A 19319-nucleotide genomic window follows, 5' to 3' on the forward strand; every position below is an offset into this window, starting at 1 on the left:
TACATGAAGCTCCAGGGCTGGAGGACTTCTGAGATACAATTTACTACATGGCCTTAACTAGCTGAAATAAACAAACACATGAAGAAAAATAATAACACTGATGTTAACTGAATGAAAGGAAGATTTTAAAAGTGTATATATAGTTGCATCACAGTTGGTAAAATTGCATATAAAAAAACTTAAGTAAACACATAATGATCATCTCTGAGAATAGGATTATGGGTGATTATGATTTTCTTCATTCTTCATTTCCTTATTTCTAAAATACTTCACAATATGTCTCTATCGTTTTTGTCTAGTTAGACGGAAATACAAATTGGGGAAAGGCCTGTGCTTTCAAAACGGGAAAAGCTATGAGCAAACAAATCTATGAGCTGGGAGAAGCAATAGAGAGAGGGAGAGGACAAAGGCTTAAAAGAAAGGAACAATGAATGTCACCAGGATCCTGCAGAAAAGACACATCAAGAGAATAGGTAGAGAGACTTGTCTAGGAGGGACATCTTTCCTTTGATACCTGTGAGGAGGAAGTACTGGAGAGGTGCAAATACAGATAGATTTATATGCAGGTAATGGGAGCAGAACATTCACTGAACTCAGAGATGTTCACTTTTATTACCTAAGTCAAGCATGAGGGAAGCTCATCAGCTGAGACTGAAATAGAACTTGAGAAGAATTATAAAGATTATGGAAACTGAATGAGAGCAGGAGCTAATTAAAAATAGGGAAAAGAACTATACTGGTATTTCTGTTTACCTAAACACATGTCAAGATCATGAAATCATTTTGTTTCAGGAACCAAATACAGTTACTATCTTCTTTACCAGAGAACAATTCTTTTAACATGTCTATGCCATATCTTGATTGATTGCTTGATTCATTGATTTAGATTATTTGATTCATTCAACACTACTCTAGCGCGTAACCAGGTCACTAATGCCCTCCACATTTGCAAATTCAGTGGTCAATTCACAGTCCTCATGTTATTTGACATTTGTTATGTGTTATAGTACACATTTAGGAATCCTTCATTCTTGAAAATTATAATGCATTTGTTTCCAGGACACCACTCCACTGTACTATTAACCCTTCTTAGATGCCTTTGCTGGTACCTTTTCATCTATCTGATTATAAATGTTAAAATGCTCCAGGGGTTAGTCTTTGTGCCTCTTACATCCATTTATTCACAAGGTGATCTCATTCAGGCTCTTATCTTTAAATATGTTTGTACACTGACAACTTACATATAACACACACACACACTCACACACACATACACCTGCAGATTCAATCTCTCACCTAAACTTCAGAATCAGTCAGAACTGCCTACTCTACCTGAATGTCTATCAAACTGCCAAGAAGCAACCCCCACCCCAAGTACTCCTCATCCCCAAATTACCCATTTAACTAAATGGAAATTTCATTCATCAAGCTGTTAGGCTAAAAACCTTGGAATCATCAACGGGTCTCCATTTCTTTTTGCCCACTTCAAATAGAGCTGCAAATTCTATTTACCCTGTTTTCAAAATATACCAGGATCTAATCACTTCTCTCCACTTTCATTCTAGTTTAAGCCACAGTCATTTCTTCTCTGGAATGCCTTGGTCCCCGCCGAAGGGACCTTCTCCCTCATCTGTTATGCCCCCGCAATCTGTTCTCCCCATTGTAATGGGAGTGATTCCTTAAAAACAAACGTAAGTTAGATCATGTCACTCTTCTGCTCACAAGTCTCTAATGACTTTGTATTTCACCTACAGTAAAAATCAAAGTCTTTATGAAGACCTTAAGGCCCTACCTGATCAGGATTCCTGGGAGGAGGGAAGAGAGCAGAAGGATCTTCTGCCTACGTTTCCACATGGGAGACAATTTCTCTAAACACTATACCTAGTGGGGGCTTCCTCAAATAGAAGTTCAATGTTTGTCCTAGGTATGGTTTCCTAAAGTTCTCTTATCTAACTAGTAAGACTAAGAAAGTGACTGAATAAAATAAATATCTAAATAAAAGCTCACATTTTTAAACATGAAATTTCAGAAATATTAGTTGTTCCTTTCAGAATATAATATATTATACTCTAATTGTCATTCTCTCATCTCATTTTACTTTTCAAAAGATATGCACCAATGGACCAGTGTGGTTTATGGAAGATTTTTTTTCCCTTTTTCTTCATTAGTAACAAAATCCCAGAAGTATGATTTCCAGATTCTCTTCAAGAAACAAACATCTGATGTGTCCCAAATGTTGCTTTCCAATCTTTTACACATTGTGTAAAAGCTTCATTGTGAATAACACTAGGCATTTTCAATGTTCTGTTGAAAATAGAAGAAGGACAAATATCTGTCCTTATATATTCACAAACAGAAAGCTCTCGATTTCAGAAAGGCAACCCAACTGCCCACCTTTTCATTGTCTCCTATTGAAATACTAAATTGTATCACTGTTATTGTGCATAGTGTTTATTATCATAATCAATGAAAGCAAGTAACAGAAAGTAGCACAAAGTGACATAAGAACATTGATCTACAATTTGGCAAAATAGAGAATTTTCTCTTGAATTTCATGATATATTGTTTGCCAATTTCCCATTTGACCCTGTAGACTCAACAGGTATATATTAAAAGGCAATTTTCTTATCTACTTATATAATCTCTCAACTTTCACTTTCACATATTAAAGCAGAATAAATCCATGAAGTTTTCTTAAACTACATGCAAATAATAAAAGTGAGCCAGTATCAAAACCATTAATTTCACTCCAAATGTAATCACATGAAATAATTGGTCTGAGTCACCCACGTCTAAGTTAAAGATCAAGAGAATGTAAATCAAAGGCAGAAAAGTCAGAGGTCAGCAACAAAACACCGGGGAAGAAAAGAAAGCCAGAGCTTAACTGTGTGTGAGTAGACATCACTGTCTGTGTGTGTAACCCTCTGTGTGTGTGTGTGTGTGTGTGTGAATTTGAATGGGTCTATGTGGTTATGTTCACATGACTGGCTGTGTGTCTGCATAGGTATGTGTGCATGTCAGCTTGAGCATGTGCATGTGTGTCTGTGTGTGTGAGTGCGTGTTGGCCTGCAGGAGACAGTGTGAGTTTATGTGTGTCAATCTGAGAAAGAGAAAGTTCATGCGCATACGCACTTTTCCCCTTGGAAAAGTGGGTAGAACACTGTTGGCTACACAAACTTTTATGTTGTGTAGGTGTGTTAGCCTGAGCAAGAGTGTGTGTGTTTATGTATGTGTCAGCTTGAACAAGCAACCATGTATGGGGAGAAGGGAGAAGACTGTGTGTGGCAGACTGAATGTGTGTGTGTGAATGTGTGTGTAGTATGTTGTATGTGTGTAATATGTTGTGTGTGTCAGCCCCAGTGAGTGTGTGCATGTGTGGGTGTGCATATATCAGCATATATCTGGGAGGAAGAACTAGAGAGACTTTTTATTTCCCTGGATCCTATGTGGTAGGAGAGATTTCTTAAAAAATCATACAAGTGCAGTTTTATTAAAATCTGCCTTTCCGACATAATGACAGGTCCCTCCAAGTATGTTAATTAACCTCAGTAGAAATTAGGTGTGAAAATATCCTAAAATGATTTAGCAGCAGGGCATGGAGGATTCAGTCAATTTAAACATTGCCACTTTATAAGTTAGCAGAATGCTATTTTTCTTTCAGTTTAAAATAACCTGATATAATTAATTAATTTTTCCTTCACCAAGTGGCTCTTTAAATCAGTATTACAATTGATGTCTCTCAACTAAACATCATTTTATTTTAAATTAAGGTTTAACAGATAATTTCTGAACAATCATGATTAATCTCTTGCTAGAGTGTTAATATTACACATAAACATAAAATACAACATTGCTAGAAACGTTTCAGCTTTCAAAACTAAGTACCATGAAGCACTGACACGGTATGCTGGACTACAACTTGATTTTTGATTCCCACAACACACTTCCGGTCAGTTTGTTCGGCCTCACTATCCAGAGCTGACCAGGAGGAAACACATCACACAAGTGACTCACCGTCTGTCTACTCAATGGAAAGAAGAACAGAAAGGTTCTCATCCTCAGTGTTGGCCCTAATGCTCATCAGATTTTATAAAACCCAAGATAAACCTGGAAAAACATCAGACTAGTCCAGGGGAGCTGCTCTTCCCCAGAGTGCCAGTTCCAATGGCCTCTTCACTGGGTAGAAAGTAACTAAGGTAGGCTTTCTTTTTGGAATTCGGCTATTATTTTGGTGTTTTTTTGCCAATACCTCATAGATATATATGTATAACTATGTGCATGTTTATAAATACACACACACACACACACAAAATTTACTCCACAAAATAGAACTTAATGTCACCTTGCTTTATTTTTCTAAATCAAATAAAGTATGACTCCGAGTATCCATTTGCTAACAGTGTTATTCGGTATTCCATACCCTTTCCTGCTCTGGCCCTGTGAGAGCACCAGGAAACTCAACAAACTTGAGAAGGGACTTATGGCTTTCAATCTGTTGTGGTCACCATTGAGATGCTGGTTTTCAAACCCCAAGGACAGATGGGTGTCTCCAATTCCGAGCCAGTGCAGACCTTGGAATTTTTAAGTGCCTAGAACACAGTGGCCTCCCTCATGACATCACCTCCCCCTCTACCACATCATCCATCTATCACCCACAGACCCTAGCACTTCCTGGGATGCCCCACAGGATTCAGAGTGGACCTGCCACTGTGCTTCATAATCCATAACCCTGGGTGAGACCTTTTCACCCCTTCTAAGCCTTGAAACTTCATTCCTTCTTGGCCAACCTAATTCAATGCTCTCCCAGAAGATAAATACAGACACTCTTTACTTTTCCCCTTGGAAAGGTGGGTAGAACACTGTGAGGTGCTCAGGCCCTCCGAAACTTGAGGATGGGCTTATGGCTTTCAGTCTGTCATAGTCACTATTGAGATGATAGTGTCCAAACCTCAAGGACAGGTCAAAGGTCTTTTGGCCTCTCCTTTCTGGGAGGATGGGGAAAAGGTACATTTTAGTCCACAGCAGCCATGTTGTCAAATTCTATTATTACACTATTTTTGCCTTGGTTTACAGACTTTCTGGACACATGTAGTATATGATTGTATTATACTTTTTTCATATTAACAATTAGACATATTGCACCAGGTACTTCCCCTAACAAGGTGTCTGGAGATAGATGGAAATCATAGCACATTTTAAAAAAATGTCACTAGCACACTGTCAAAAATAAGTTTATCTTATGTTTCCAGACTTTTCAAACACCCTTAGAATGTTTATGTATGTGCATGTATATGAGAATATGTTTGTGTATATGTGTGTGTGTATATACATATATTTATTTATATACTCAAATTGTTTTCTTTGATGCGTTTTCTTAAGTGGTAAGAATTTTTTAAAATAAAAGTTTGATAATTTTCTATAATAGCTACTTAAAAATCTCTTTTCCAGTTTACTATGTGCCTTTGGTTTTGTTAATGTGGAATAACACGCAGATTTCATTACATAATTTTTAAGTATATTTGCATAAAGTTATTTGCATAATTTGTAATCTTCTTTGACTCTGACTATAGCCCTTTTCTCATTTCTAAATTTGTTGATTTGTATTTTCTCTTTCTCCTTCTCTTTTTAAAATTTAGTTTACCAAATGTTCATATCATTGTTTGATTTTAAACAAGGCTTAGGCAGTTCTATTGTTTTTCCATCTTCTAACATTAAATTCTGTGTTCTATCTTTACTCTTAACATACTCTTATCTGCCTAAGTTCTGTTTATTGATATTACTTTGTTTCAGGATTTTTTTTCCTCCCAATTGTCTAGAATTTAATGTTTCACTCATTTTCAAATTATATTTTTAAATAATAAAATCTCATAGGGTGATGAATTTTTCTACAAATATGCATTTGTCTGCCAAGAATAATTTTGACATGAAATTTACTTCTTTGATTATTTTCTTAAAAGGCTATACTTGTATTTTTTATTTCCTCACTTACTATAAGGAATTTCCTTATAGTAATGAATTTCGAGGGTTTTACAAGAGAAGATAAATGGTGGATGTTTGCTTTTTCTTGTAAATATTCTAAGTCAGAAAAAGGAGTTTTGTAAATGGAAGTTCTAGCTAAGACATTAAAACCTTAATGACATTATTAGCTATTGGAAAGTCTACACTTACTATGCCACATTTATTTTTCATATTCCTATTCTAGAAATAATAGTAAAATTTCCTATTTGTGTACTTCAGAGCAACCTATCAAAACTAATAAAATTTGAATGGAACTTTTAGCAAAAGTTTTCAATGAATACTTTTTTCTTTTTCCTACTCAAAGTACATATTAAAGAAAAACTGCCAATCTTTACACGTAGTCCTTAAATCTTCCTGCAGCTGACCAGTGGACACAAACTTCCAACTGTCAGGGCACAGGGAATTCTCTCTCCTGTTGCCATACCCTCCTCTCTTTCCAACTATCTACACCACTTCTTAAGTAGTCATCATAAATGGAGTCATTTGGGGGCAGTTAAAAAGACCTTTGTGAGTGAATTTCTTTAAGGCCATTTAATATCAGAAATGCTCATATTACCCATTAAAAATGTCCTCTCAGACATTTGGATTCCCTCCAACAAAGGATGCAGTGGGGAGTTCAGGAGGTTGAGAACAACGTAGGAGCTGCAGAGAAAATAAATAAAGCCTCCAAATGAGAGTTCCGTTCTTTTACATTTTATACCACACCCCTTGGTTTAAAAGCCATAAATAAAACTAAAAACAATACTCTTGAGTAATGACTTTTACTTTTGGTAAGGACACTTCACAATTTCCCAGGAGATTCTTCAGGCCTATGACAGAGATCTAAATAAGAAGCAATTTTAAGATGTCATTCCTTATCTAGCCATTTTACCAAGACATGCTTTACCCAAGATAGACTAAATGACACCTGTTTCCACCCTTAGTACATATCAGATAAACTAGCATTCTCAGTTCTGCCTTGACTATAGATTGCAGAATATGATTAATGATATATCCAAGCAGAAGTCCCCAAGGAAAACAACATCTCTTAATTCTGATTATCCTAATGAAATGGTACAGTTCATAATTCATTAATCTGACTGCAGTGACAAAAATAGGATGCAAGAAAAAAAAGTACTTCTATAGTGTCCAAAGAGACAAAGCTGAGATAATTCATTAGCAATAGCATATGCTTAAAATTCACTATGTTCTGCTGCGTAGTGCAAGGTTTTCTGTAAAAAAGTAACAGCAAGAAACACATTATGTTCCTCTTTTTGAAGAAAATGATCACCTTCAAAGAAGCCAATAGAACTCTTATTTAAAACATTCTTGTTTCTCCATGAAAAAAATTTCCTACACAATAGGTTCCTAAAATACAAATTTTATTAAGGCAATAAGTTAAATAGGAGTCCACTGAGCACAGGCTTTTGTCCTTCTTTTTCTTAGCCTTCCCTTAGAGGAAGATTGCCTGTCATCCTATTAACCATACATTTTCCAAGTGGAAGGTCATTTCACTGTTTAGTTTCTTAAATTAGCAGAACTTAATGCATCACTTCACCCAAAACTAGCTGTTATAAAAGGCAATATACTAACATGTAAAACATTTATTTTGCTAAAGTACTTTAACATTCAAAAATAAATAGTACCATTTAATGATGGTAATAACGATGAAAATTATAATATTATATCTGATTCAACATATTCTTAATTATCAGCAGCAACAGCAGCAACATAGACCTTGGTGGTCAACAGAGTCTGATGGAGTCCTGCACTCACAGAAAGTGCCACTCCTAAGCTGTGGAGGACATTTGCACTGTGAATGTCATCTCCACATCATGAACCTAAAGACCCTCCCTAGACTTTTGAATTTTAATTTGTAACTGAGGCTGGCATGTGTTTACCATTTGGGTATAGAGGTAGCAAACCTACACATCTCCCCCTTAAGTGAAAGGCCAAAGAGCCCAGATCATTAAGCCTTAAAAAATGACATCATTGGAATACCTTTTTCCATTCTAAAGAATTATTCTTTGCACACAAAAATAAACACATAATAATAGGAATTCTATGCTTATGGGAGTAAGCCGTCCATTACATAAAAGGCATACCAGTCCTGGACTTTTTGTAGAAATTTTCTGTAAAAACAGCTATAAAGATGTCAAAATTCTATTAGTTATTATATAACTCTGAACGTTGTGAGGGATACAAAGCAGATTTCAGGCTTTGTTTGGAAGTTTTCATCTAAAGATGGGTTCTCTTCTTTTGGGAGGGGAGAAAAACAGTAAGTGTTCAAGAGCTCAAAATTCACGCTGAATCAAAGATAACTTTGCACTGGTCATAAAGTTCTAGCCAAAACAATATTCCAATTCACTAACCTCGATTCCATCAGTGAGATAAAGTAGTTGAGGTGATAAAAAGTGAGACCTACTCTTCTGCCTGGGTCTTATCCCCCCATATCAAATTCTTCAGTTACCATAAAATACCACATAGAACTGCTATGCTGTATTACAAAGCTACAGCACAAGTTTCACAAACAGGTGAATTTTAATTCTAGATAAAAAGATGAAAATGTTTGCTGTGTCTCAACATAGCAAGTTTAATTTTATACCTACTTTTCTTTTCCAGGCTATCTGAGGCCACAAAGCTGAGCTCATTTATAAATCCTCCTTTGCCTTTTGTCAAAATTTGGTTCACTATCAAGTAACACTTTCCTTAACACAAATTTTTATTTGTTCCCATTTTTTCTCTTAATACAGAATACTAATCTGCCTAAGTTCTGTTTATGGGTATTACTTTGTTTCAGGATTTTTTTTCCTCCCAATTGTCTAGAATTTAATGTTTCACTCATTTTCAAATTATATTTTTAAATAATAAAATCTCGTAGGATGATGAATTTTTCTATAAAATGCATTTGTCTGCCAAGAATAATTTTGACAGAGGCATTCTTAGATAACTTTTCTTATATTTTACTGTTCATTCTTCTCTACCTCCATGACCCAACACCCAACTCTAAGATCTTCCTCTGTCAATCATTGAAATAGCATGTCATTCTTCTTCTCAAAAATGATGGTTTCCAAATATTTGCAAACACAATGGTTTGCAGTTATTTTTAAGTCTTGTTTCAGTTAGAATTTTTTTGGTTGCAAGTAACTGAAACTCAAATTTAAAAGGCTTGGGCAATTAAAGGTATTTACTAGTTGGTGTAATGAAAAATTCCAGTGACAGGGTTTGGCTTGATCCAGCTGAACAGTGTCACCAAGACTATCTTCATACTTTAGTATGAAGATCTTAGATGTTGTATTCACCTAAGGCTTTTTAAATATCTTTAGATGGTCTCCCCTACCTCCTAAGGGTACAAGTTCAACTACTTCCAGCAGGAAAGTCAGAGCCTGTTTTTACAGCAGCTCTATTAAAATGCTAGTATCTAGTCCAGTTGTGCATGTCTGGTCCATGTGACCATCACTAAAAAGGTATCACTGTGGCTAAAGGGATGGGGCACACTGATGCTCAAACCAATGAGGGCCCTTTTGGAGCTGGAAGAGAAGTCTATGTTACCCAAATTGCTCAGAAAATTTGGGGCACTGTACTTTAGAAAGAGAAAGGGTGCTTGGGAGTCAGACAACAAATGTTAACTACAAAAGTAAATCTTTGACATTTATCAGATTGTGACTCTTCTGTACTTTTTATGTTTTATAATATCCTACACAGAACAGCATAGCATTCACTACACAGTAGGTGCAATATGAATAATGACATTAGTAAAACATAAAAATACAGAGAATAAATGCTTCCTAATGCAATACATTTCAAAATGATGAAGAAAATAAAATTTATGAATAATATTTAAATAAACTTGGCATTTTAAATACTCATTGTGAACATAGGTCTGTGTTTGTTTTATTTAATTCTGTTTTTGTTTTTTCATTTCCAAAGCACCATATATTTTGAACACATATGGAAGGGCATATGGTTCCCTAATATCTTAAGTGTGACTTCATCTTTTTATTGGAGAATTTTTTAAAAGTTAAAAATACAACTTTTAAACAGGGTGGCCATATAAGCTAGTTTGCCCAGGAGATGCCTGGTTTATGCTTTGCTCTTATGTGGGTAGTCTGATTCAAAAAAAGCAAAACAAAACAAACATTTTGGCAACATGTGTATCATAAAGAAATTTGAGACAAGGGAAGTACCTAATCAAATAAAAGTGAAGTTAAATAGGCATACTCTTTGTGTGAGCAAAGAAATAGTTTAATTTATCATGTTGTAAGAAACACAGCACTGCTTCTAACATACGAAAGAAAATTCATTTGAAGCCACAGCTGTTGTGCTTTAGAGATTTGGATTAAAACTCATTATTATCTTTCTGTTAATACTCTTCCCTGGACCAATCAGTGGTCATATGGTGTTTACAGACCCTGAACACTGAACTGACTTGAATGGCCTTTGTATTACAATACAATCAGATTATGTCTAATCTAAATGCTGTGTGTCCTTTATAGGACAGATGAATCCTAATCCCCCATTTACAAAAGCAAAGCCAGTCCAGTTCCCAATGGCTATCTATTCATCATTTCCTGTTTTGTTTTGTTTTTTAATTTTCGAGTGACAGATATCGAAATTAATTTTAAACTCACTCAATCTAAAGTTAGTATAAAAATAAATACTTGGTGGTTTTGAGCTGTGGTCAAAGCACTTCTTTTTTGATAGTCTAAAATGTGTTACTACAGAAACACAATTCTTCTCCTTCTAAAGAATAAAGATTAACAAAATAACCACCCCCCACTATTCTAACAGTTTAAAGGCAAGCTTTAAAAGCATCTCATTTCCTCTTTCCCAAATTACTTGAAAGGTTATCTTGAAGCTCAGAGCAGTTAGCTGTGCCTAGGCTTTATCAGTTAAGGAGTAATGATGTTTTAAAGCAGAAGTCCCCACAAGATGACTCACCAAGCCATCTGGGAATGGACCTTTCTGCCTCTTGCAATTTCATTACAGTGTTGCCAACTCTTGCTTCACTGTGAGTCTCTGATATAGGACGCCATTTTCAAGGAAGTGAGGGAGTAAAATACCATTGATGACAACGACTCCACCCTTCCTTAACTCATGGCTTCCACCATCTGCGAACCCCAGCTTTCTTCCCGTTTACCACTTCAGGATTGCCCCCCCATCTCTGTCCTCCCATGATTTTAGGAATCATTGTCAGTATTCTGATGCCATCCCCTCCCTCAGCTCGGCAGCTTTATTGACACTAAATTTTGGGTATCCTCCTTTTTAACACTTCTTTTGTCCTCCTTTTTACATCACCTCTGTGAGCCACCTGACCAGCAAATGAGAACCTAAAATTAGAAGAGAATAGGTAAATAAGTTACCAAATTATGAAAAACAGCTGTCGAAAATTCAGCTACCACCCTCACATACAACAGAGTTTAGGGTTTGGAATTGTCAAACAAGAATGGAATTCAATGTTTAAATAGACAAGGAAGAAACTTTTCAAAAGGTATCAGGAAGGGGAGGAGTATTTTAACAAAGACTGATAGTGCTCTGTTTCTTGATACAACTCTATAAAGCCACAAATAAAACAACAACAAAACATGCAAGAGCTCTGATGCACTCATGGGTTTTCTTCAGGGATAGAGGTAGAAGGCTGGCTTGTTAACATTGAAAAGACACCATTCTAACTCTCATTTGATGACTGATTTCATTCCTTTTAGAATACTCAGACACCACTTACCCCAGCCCCATCCATCTCTATGAAGCAAAGAGCGCTATTGATAGCCCCGCAGAGAAGCAAAAATATTCCCAATAGGCACCTTTAAACTATGCAGCACTCTCCCTTAAAGCAGGGGGTCAGCAGCAAGATATTTCTCCACAATACACACAATAGATCTAAATGGACCTAAAATGAACAGGTAGCTTTTGTTCTATTCTTTATTTTATTTGCTTTGTAAATTATTCAGAAAAAAAATTCTTTAACTTGCCTGGATTTCTCTCACTGCCTAGCACCTACCCACAAAACATATACTAAAAATAAATACCAACTGCTTTTGCATCTATAAATAATGCAATAAGAAAGGTAAATTAGAAGCTAAAAATTTATAAGGCATACATCAAAGACAAATCTAGTTGACTTTGGTGTCTGTATCAATTCAAAACTTCAAATCTTTTGTCCATTCCACACTTAAGTTCCTAGCATGGTCTAAATACTACAGTAGAATAAAGACAAACTGAAAACTCACACTACACTGAGTGTCTTAAACCTAACAAAGAGACATAAAATTATCTAAGAATTTAAGATGATACAGTACACTATAAGAGACTGATAGAGTCTTCAAGCTGTCTTCAATTAACTGACATCCCATCAAGTACCAGATACTTTATTAAGCACTAGAAATACATTAGTCAGAAATATGTAAATATGATAGGCACGCAGGGGAGAAGGAGCACCATGATAGGCACGCAGGGGAGAAGGAGCACCTAGAGCAAAGACTAGTTCGTGTGGAAAAACCAATGTCCAAGGAGCTGCAAGAAGCTGGGTATTTTGGAGACAGTGTGATAGGGACGGTTGGGGAAGAAGGGGTAAATAGACTTGGGGAGAATCCAGATCACCTTGGGCCTTCTATGCTTCCCCAGGAAATCAGAATTCTGTCCCGTGAGCAATAAGTCACGAAAGACTTTTAAGCAACGATCTCTCTTCTATTAATTCAAATATCTGATAGCTGATTTCATAACAACACAAATACCATTTTAATGAAATGATAATGTATTTCTAGCAGTGGGAAATCTGTGTTTTATATCTATGTAAATATAAATAATTATTTATTTAAAAATATAATTCTCAAATGCAAAATGTAAATAATAATTTAAATAATGTTAAATAATCTTTAAAAAATAAACCTCACACATCTCTTACAACCAGAACTGCCCCGCATTTCTTAGGTTCCTATTATTAACTGCTCCCTATTCAATGCTGCCTTCACTGGAGCCAATGTTGATGTAAACATTGCCTTTCTTCTAGCATGCTGTTAAAATATAACATACGTGCATACAAGCAAACATCATAGAGCCTACGCATTGTCACAAAGTGAACGTGTCCCATGTAGCCAGCATTAAGATCGACAAGACTGCCAAAACCCCAAATGCCTTCTCATGCCCCCTTATAATCATTACCTGCCTCAAGGGTAACCACTACCCTGACTTTTGATACCATGGGCTATATTTGCCTGTTTTTAAACTTTCTATAAATGCAGTTATATAGAATTTATTCTTTTGTGAGTTTTGTCTGTGTTGTTGGGTATAACTGTAAGCTATTTGTTTTCATTTATGTAAAGTATTGTATTTTTATGAATATATTTTATGAACATTTTATAAATATGTCATTTATTTATCTAGTCTACTATCAATTGATATTTGAGTATTTTTCAGTTGAGGGTGTTACAAATGATGCTGCTATGAACATTCTTGTGTTTGGTGGAACATAGGTACATATGCCTATGGAATTGCTGGGTCTACCTTATTTATTTTTTGTAAGTCAATACTTTTAAACAGAGGGCAATTGTGAGATAATGATATGTGGCAAACTATATAATAGGATAAGAGGTAAAAATACATCCTACAAAGGACAGCTAAACAAAATCCAAATGCTAATCATTAAATTGCCCACTAATTCCTTCACCATGAGCCCACCATATTACACACAACATTTAGCGATAATGGCCTGTATTTGAAAACTCCTTATTAAAAGTAAAACATGACCTCATTTCTGCTTTGTAGCTTAAGTAAATTTAAAAAAAATCCTTTATTCACTTCTTGTTTCAAATCATTTGGTTTAATACTAAGCAAACCATCATAATGTGAGTGGCTACATTATTGGAAAAAAGAATACCAAGACAATCTAAAAGGGAAGATTTGGATAAGAAAAGGCTCCTGGTTTTCATGAAGTTTGAGAGTATGAAAATTACAAATCACCTCAAGAACTTTAAAATCTTTTCTTTAAACAGGCCTATGTAACCAAATCACTGGCAACTGTATTTCTGAAAATATTTCACAAAACTGGCATGATTTGAAATATATGGGTTTTATGGATTGCCTGGGCTCTGTGCCTAGAAATATTTCCAGAGATCATCTCACGTTTTTATTCCTAGGATCAACAATGTCAGCAGATGTTAAGGTTTGTTAGCCAAGTACAGTGATTTAAAAAGAAAGAAAGAGAATGAGAAAGAAAGAAGAAGAGAAAAAGAAAAGAAAGGAAGCCAGGTTCATTTTAACAATCTTCCAAACCAGTAACTCAAAGGATGGGATGGATTTAAAAAAAAAAAAAAGTTTTAAGAGAGCACAACTACTTAAACAAGAGCAGTACCAAACATTTTAATTAAGGAATACAACCAGTTCCAAATCATACACACCATTCTAGTCTTTCCAAATCATCCCAAAATACAGTAAAAGACCAAATGTCACAATACCTCACTAAGAAAACAATTTTATGTTCTAATAATATTTCTCTTCATAGTGACTCTTCACTATTAGCTGAAAAACAATTAATATTCTCCTAGGTCTTCAGTGATTGAAATATCTTCCTATAAATATATCCAAGAATAATGTAAATTCACTTACAAGAGTGAAAATTAAACAACTGTACATACATATACAAAAATATTAATAATAATCTAGACATGACCTTACACCTTTAACAAAAATTAACTCAAAATTGATCATAGAAGAAAATGTAAATCACAAAACTATAAAACTTCTAGAAGATAACATGGAGGAAAATCTAGGTAACCTTGGGTTTGGATATGACTTTTTTTTTTTTTTTTTTTTTTGAGACAGAGTCTTGCTCTGTCGCCCAGGCTGGAGTGCAGTGGTGCTATCTCGGCTCACTGCAAGCTCCGCCTCCTGAGTTCAGGCCATTCTCCTGCCTCAGCCTCCCAAGTAGCTGGGACTACAGGCGCCTGCCACCATGCCCGGCTAATTTTTTGTATTTTTAGTAGAGACGGGGTTTCACCGTGTTAGCCACGATGGTCTCGATCTCCTGACCTCGTGATCTGCCTGCCTTGGCCTCCCAAAGTGCTGGGATTACAGGCGTGAGCCACCGTGCCCGGCCTGGATATGACTTTTTAGATGCAACACCAAAAGCACAATCCATGAAAGAAAAATAGACATGGATGAAATTGGAAATCATCATCCTCAGTAAACTATCGCAAGAACAAAAAACCAAACACCGCATATTCTCACTCATAGGTGGGAATTGAACAATGAGAACACACGGACACAGGAAGGGGAACATCACACTCTGGGGACTGTTGTGGGGTGGGGGGAGGGGGGGAGGGATAGCATTAGGAGATATACCTAATGCTAAAGGACAAGTTAATGGGTGCAGCACACCAGCATGGCACATGTATACATATGTAACTAACCTGCACATTGTGCACATGTACCCTAAAACTTAAAGTATAATAATAATTAAAAAAAAGAAAAATAATAATAGAAGAAACTTAACTGAAATTTAAAACTTTGGCTGTGAGAAGATATTTTTAAGAGAATGAAAAGACAAACCAGAGATTGGAAGAAAATATCAGCAAAACATATATGTGATAAAGAACTTGTATCCAAAATATAAAAAACTCTTCAACACTCAACAAAAGAGCCCAACTGAAAAAGAGCAAAATGATCTGCATAGGCACCTCGCCAAAGAAGATATGCAGATGACAGGCATATTGAAAGACTCCGTATCATGTCACTGGGGAGATGCAAATTAAAATAACAAACAGATACCACTACATACCTATTAGAATAGCTATGAATAAAATTCTGTTAGGATGGCTAAAAAACTGACCATACTATATGCTGGTAAGGATGTGGAGAAACAGAAACTCTCATTCATTGCTGTGGAGATGCAAAATGGTTCAGGCACTTTGAAAAACAGTTGGCAGTTTCTTACAAAGCCAAGCATTGTCTTACCATGGGATCCACCAATTGCACTCCTGGATATTTACTTAAATGAGTTGATAATTTATGTCCATACAAAACCCTGCATAAAAAATGATTATAGAGGTTTTATTCAGAATTGCCCAAACTTGAAAGCAACCTAGATGTCCTTCAAAAGGTGAACAGATAAAATGTAAATCCAATGTAATATTATTCAGCAATAAAAAGAAATGAGCTGTCAAGCCACAAAAGACTTAGTGGGACTTTAAATGCATATTACTAAGTAAAAACAACCATCTGAGAAGGCTATGCACTCTATGATTCAAACTATATTACATTCTGGGAAAGGCAAAACTAGAGAGACAATAAAAGATCAGTGGTTTCCGGTGGATGGGGAGCCAGAGATGAATAGGTGGAACATGGGAATTTGGGGGCAGTGAAACTCTTCTGTAGGATATTGTAATGGTATACACATGACAATATGTATCTCGCAAAATCCATAGACTATACAACACAAAGAGTGAACATTAATGCAAACAAGGGCCTTTAGTCAATAATTACGCATCAACATTGTGTCAACAACTATAACAAACGGATCATACCAATGCAAGTTGCTAACAATAAGGGAAACTGAGGGGAAAAGAGGGAGTACAGAAGAACTCTCTACACTTTCTGCTCAACTTTTCTGTAAATCTAAAATTTCTCTTAAAAATAAAGTCTATAAATTGTATTTTTTTATTTTCAGGCAGTTAAAAATATGTAAAAATATTTGTAATACTTATGAAATGGGAAACAGAGAAGTTGCACATGAATCTTGAACTAAAAATGCCTGGATTGTATGGACTTCCTTTTCCAGGCAGTATCAGTAGTAATAATTATGATAATAATGATGATAGGTAATAGTTACTATGCATTTACAAAGTGCCAGGTACTGTGCTGCAAATTTTATACACTAATTTAACTCTCACATAACCTTATGAGGTAGGTATCCCTGTTTTCTAAGGAAACAGGAGGTTTCTCCAATTCACATAGCTAGTAAATAGTTAGCAGGCCGACTGACTCCGTTCTGCACTCTTAACCACAGCGCTGTATCGCATTTTACTGCCATAGCGAAGATCCAGCAAAACTGCATGAACATTTCCAGTTAAGATGCTAAAACTTACTGGATCAAGTTGCTTTGAAAAAAAAAAAAAAGGTAAAAATCTGCTTATCATCTAAATTAAAATTTTTTGTTTTTAAAAAATCGATCTTTAGAAATACATACACTTGGAAATACGTGCATCAAATGAAAATATAATCTCTAATTTTCCAGAAGTAAACTTCCTTGCAAGCAGATATAAGTGCTCTCATGGGCCCATAACTTTGCTTAAATGCTCTTTCCAAGAGAAGAAAGGAAAGTCAGTTCAGTAGCAGCAAGTACTGGGTATTTGGGCAAAGGGTCCAAGCCCTGGATCAGGAGTGGGGAGGCCATTATTGTAGTCCAAGCTCTGCCACTCCTGTGCCAAGCACATCTGACTCTTGAGATCTCAATTTATGGACCCATAAAGAGACTGATAGAGAAAATCTCTGACTCCCTGCTATTTTTCTGATTCATGCATTTGGAAGCTTGAAGATTATTAATTCTTGTGACAGAAAGAAATAGTTCAGGCATAAGGCATGAACAAATTATGATAGGGTGTGGAGTTTCATTTCAATTTAGGCAAGACTGCCCGCATATAACATCCAGCCTCCTTCCATCGACAACTCTCAGTAGCAAGCACAGCAGTCAGATTAATTAAACTGTGTCAGGATTAGGAAGATGAGAGTTGGACAAGTCTGGCCTTTTGCTATATTTATACAGGAATCTTCCTTCTCCTACCACACCCTCTCCCCCTCCTCCCATCTTGCTTCCCAAGGACACTAGGCATCCATTCCAGGATATTCCTTGAAGTTCCCTATGGGCTACAACAGATTCACTTCTCCCTTTAAAAATGCAGTCTCACTACAGCTCTTCTAGGATTTAGAGGGAAAGCAATCAGATTAAAATGCATCAGACTACAGTATAAACGACTGAAAGGAGCTTAACACTTCCAGGGTCAGTATTTGCATGTAAAAAAAGTTAATGTATATAAACCTTTCAAAAGTGGAATTTAGATAAAAGCAAGTTTTGTGGACTTTTCAAAAATAATTATTAGGTTTTAGGAAAGGAAAGGGCACTATTCTAGGCATCTTGCCTTAGTCTACCAAGTTAGAAAGCAAATCCAGATGTCAAGCGACCCACCACCTCATTTTCAAAAGCTTACAAATCCACATTCTAGCCACCCTGTGAGATTCCAGGGTATGCATGATCTTCAGGCTAATGATTTAAATAACCAACTTAAATGGCTAAGTATACATTTTATAATAATCATCACATTCCACACTAAATCAAAGCATCCTAGAATTAAAATAAGATATGCTTAGGGAAAATAGTCAAGACCTAACCGAATACACATTATGCAATTAATTTGTGTTGCATGAGTAAATGAACCATGCTGAATTGAAGTGATTTTGCTGACATTACCTTCAACAAGAAATGTTTTATTCATTCGAAATTCCTCTGCTTTGGGGTGAAAATAACAATGTTACATAAAATATTTTTCAAGGTTAATTTATAGCTTCTTTAAAATCTGCACAACCCATTATTTCACATTTCTCAAAGTATATCACTTTTTAATATAGTCCTTATTATATAGAGACAAAGTATCCAAAGAAAAAGTGTATGTATGTATATGTATATGTGTGTATATATGTATAAATGTATGTATCTATAGGTGTATATATATTCAATCAGATACTTGGTTATAATTTCTTTAGGCACAATTGAATATTTGACCAGATTTTTCAATTTTCAGTTTTTGTCTCCCCGAACGTGCCCATATTTTGACTATTTCAGGAGAATACACAGAAAAACCACACAAATAAAATGTTATTTTAAGTTTTCTTTGAAACTATTTCAGATCTCACAAATAAGATGTGGTAGCTAGAAAAACACTGCTCTATAGATGATGTATACCTAAAAAAAACCAATAAAAACGTACACAGTATTCTGCTAAAAATTAGTATACAACTCTCAGATATAAATTTAAAAGATTTACAGTTAAAGAAGAAAGTAATAATGCAGAATCAAACCAAGAAGAATAATTATTTGGATGGCCCTTTAGAGTTCTACAAATGTACTGATACCCCTTATGCCGTTTGATAAAGCTGTCCTATTCACTGGTGGTTACTATACACACTGTTGCCTTATTACATTTTAAAGCTTAAAATGACTAATTTTTAAAAAACACCTGGCAGTACTGAATATGCCTTTTTATACATTTTTGACTTTTGAATCAGGTTAATGTTTTACATATTAAAAAGTTAAATTTAAATAAGAAAGGATG

At 35.5% G+C, this 19319-nt stretch overlaps 1 protein-coding gene across 2 annotated transcripts in view; it reads right to left on the reverse strand.

Annotated features, from left to right (window-relative positions):
* ZNF385B (zinc finger protein 385B) overlaps positions 1-19319 on the reverse strand; it is a 420524-nt gene that overhangs the window by 370484 nt on the left and 30721 nt on the right. The window lies entirely within an intron of this gene.

This window comes from Pongo abelii, chromosome 11, assembly GCF_028885655.2.
Source record: "Pongo abelii isolate AG06213 chromosome 11, NHGRI_mPonAbe1-v2.0_pri, whole genome shotgun sequence".
NCBI lineage: Eukaryota > Metazoa > Chordata > Mammalia > Primates > Hominidae > Pongo > Pongo abelii.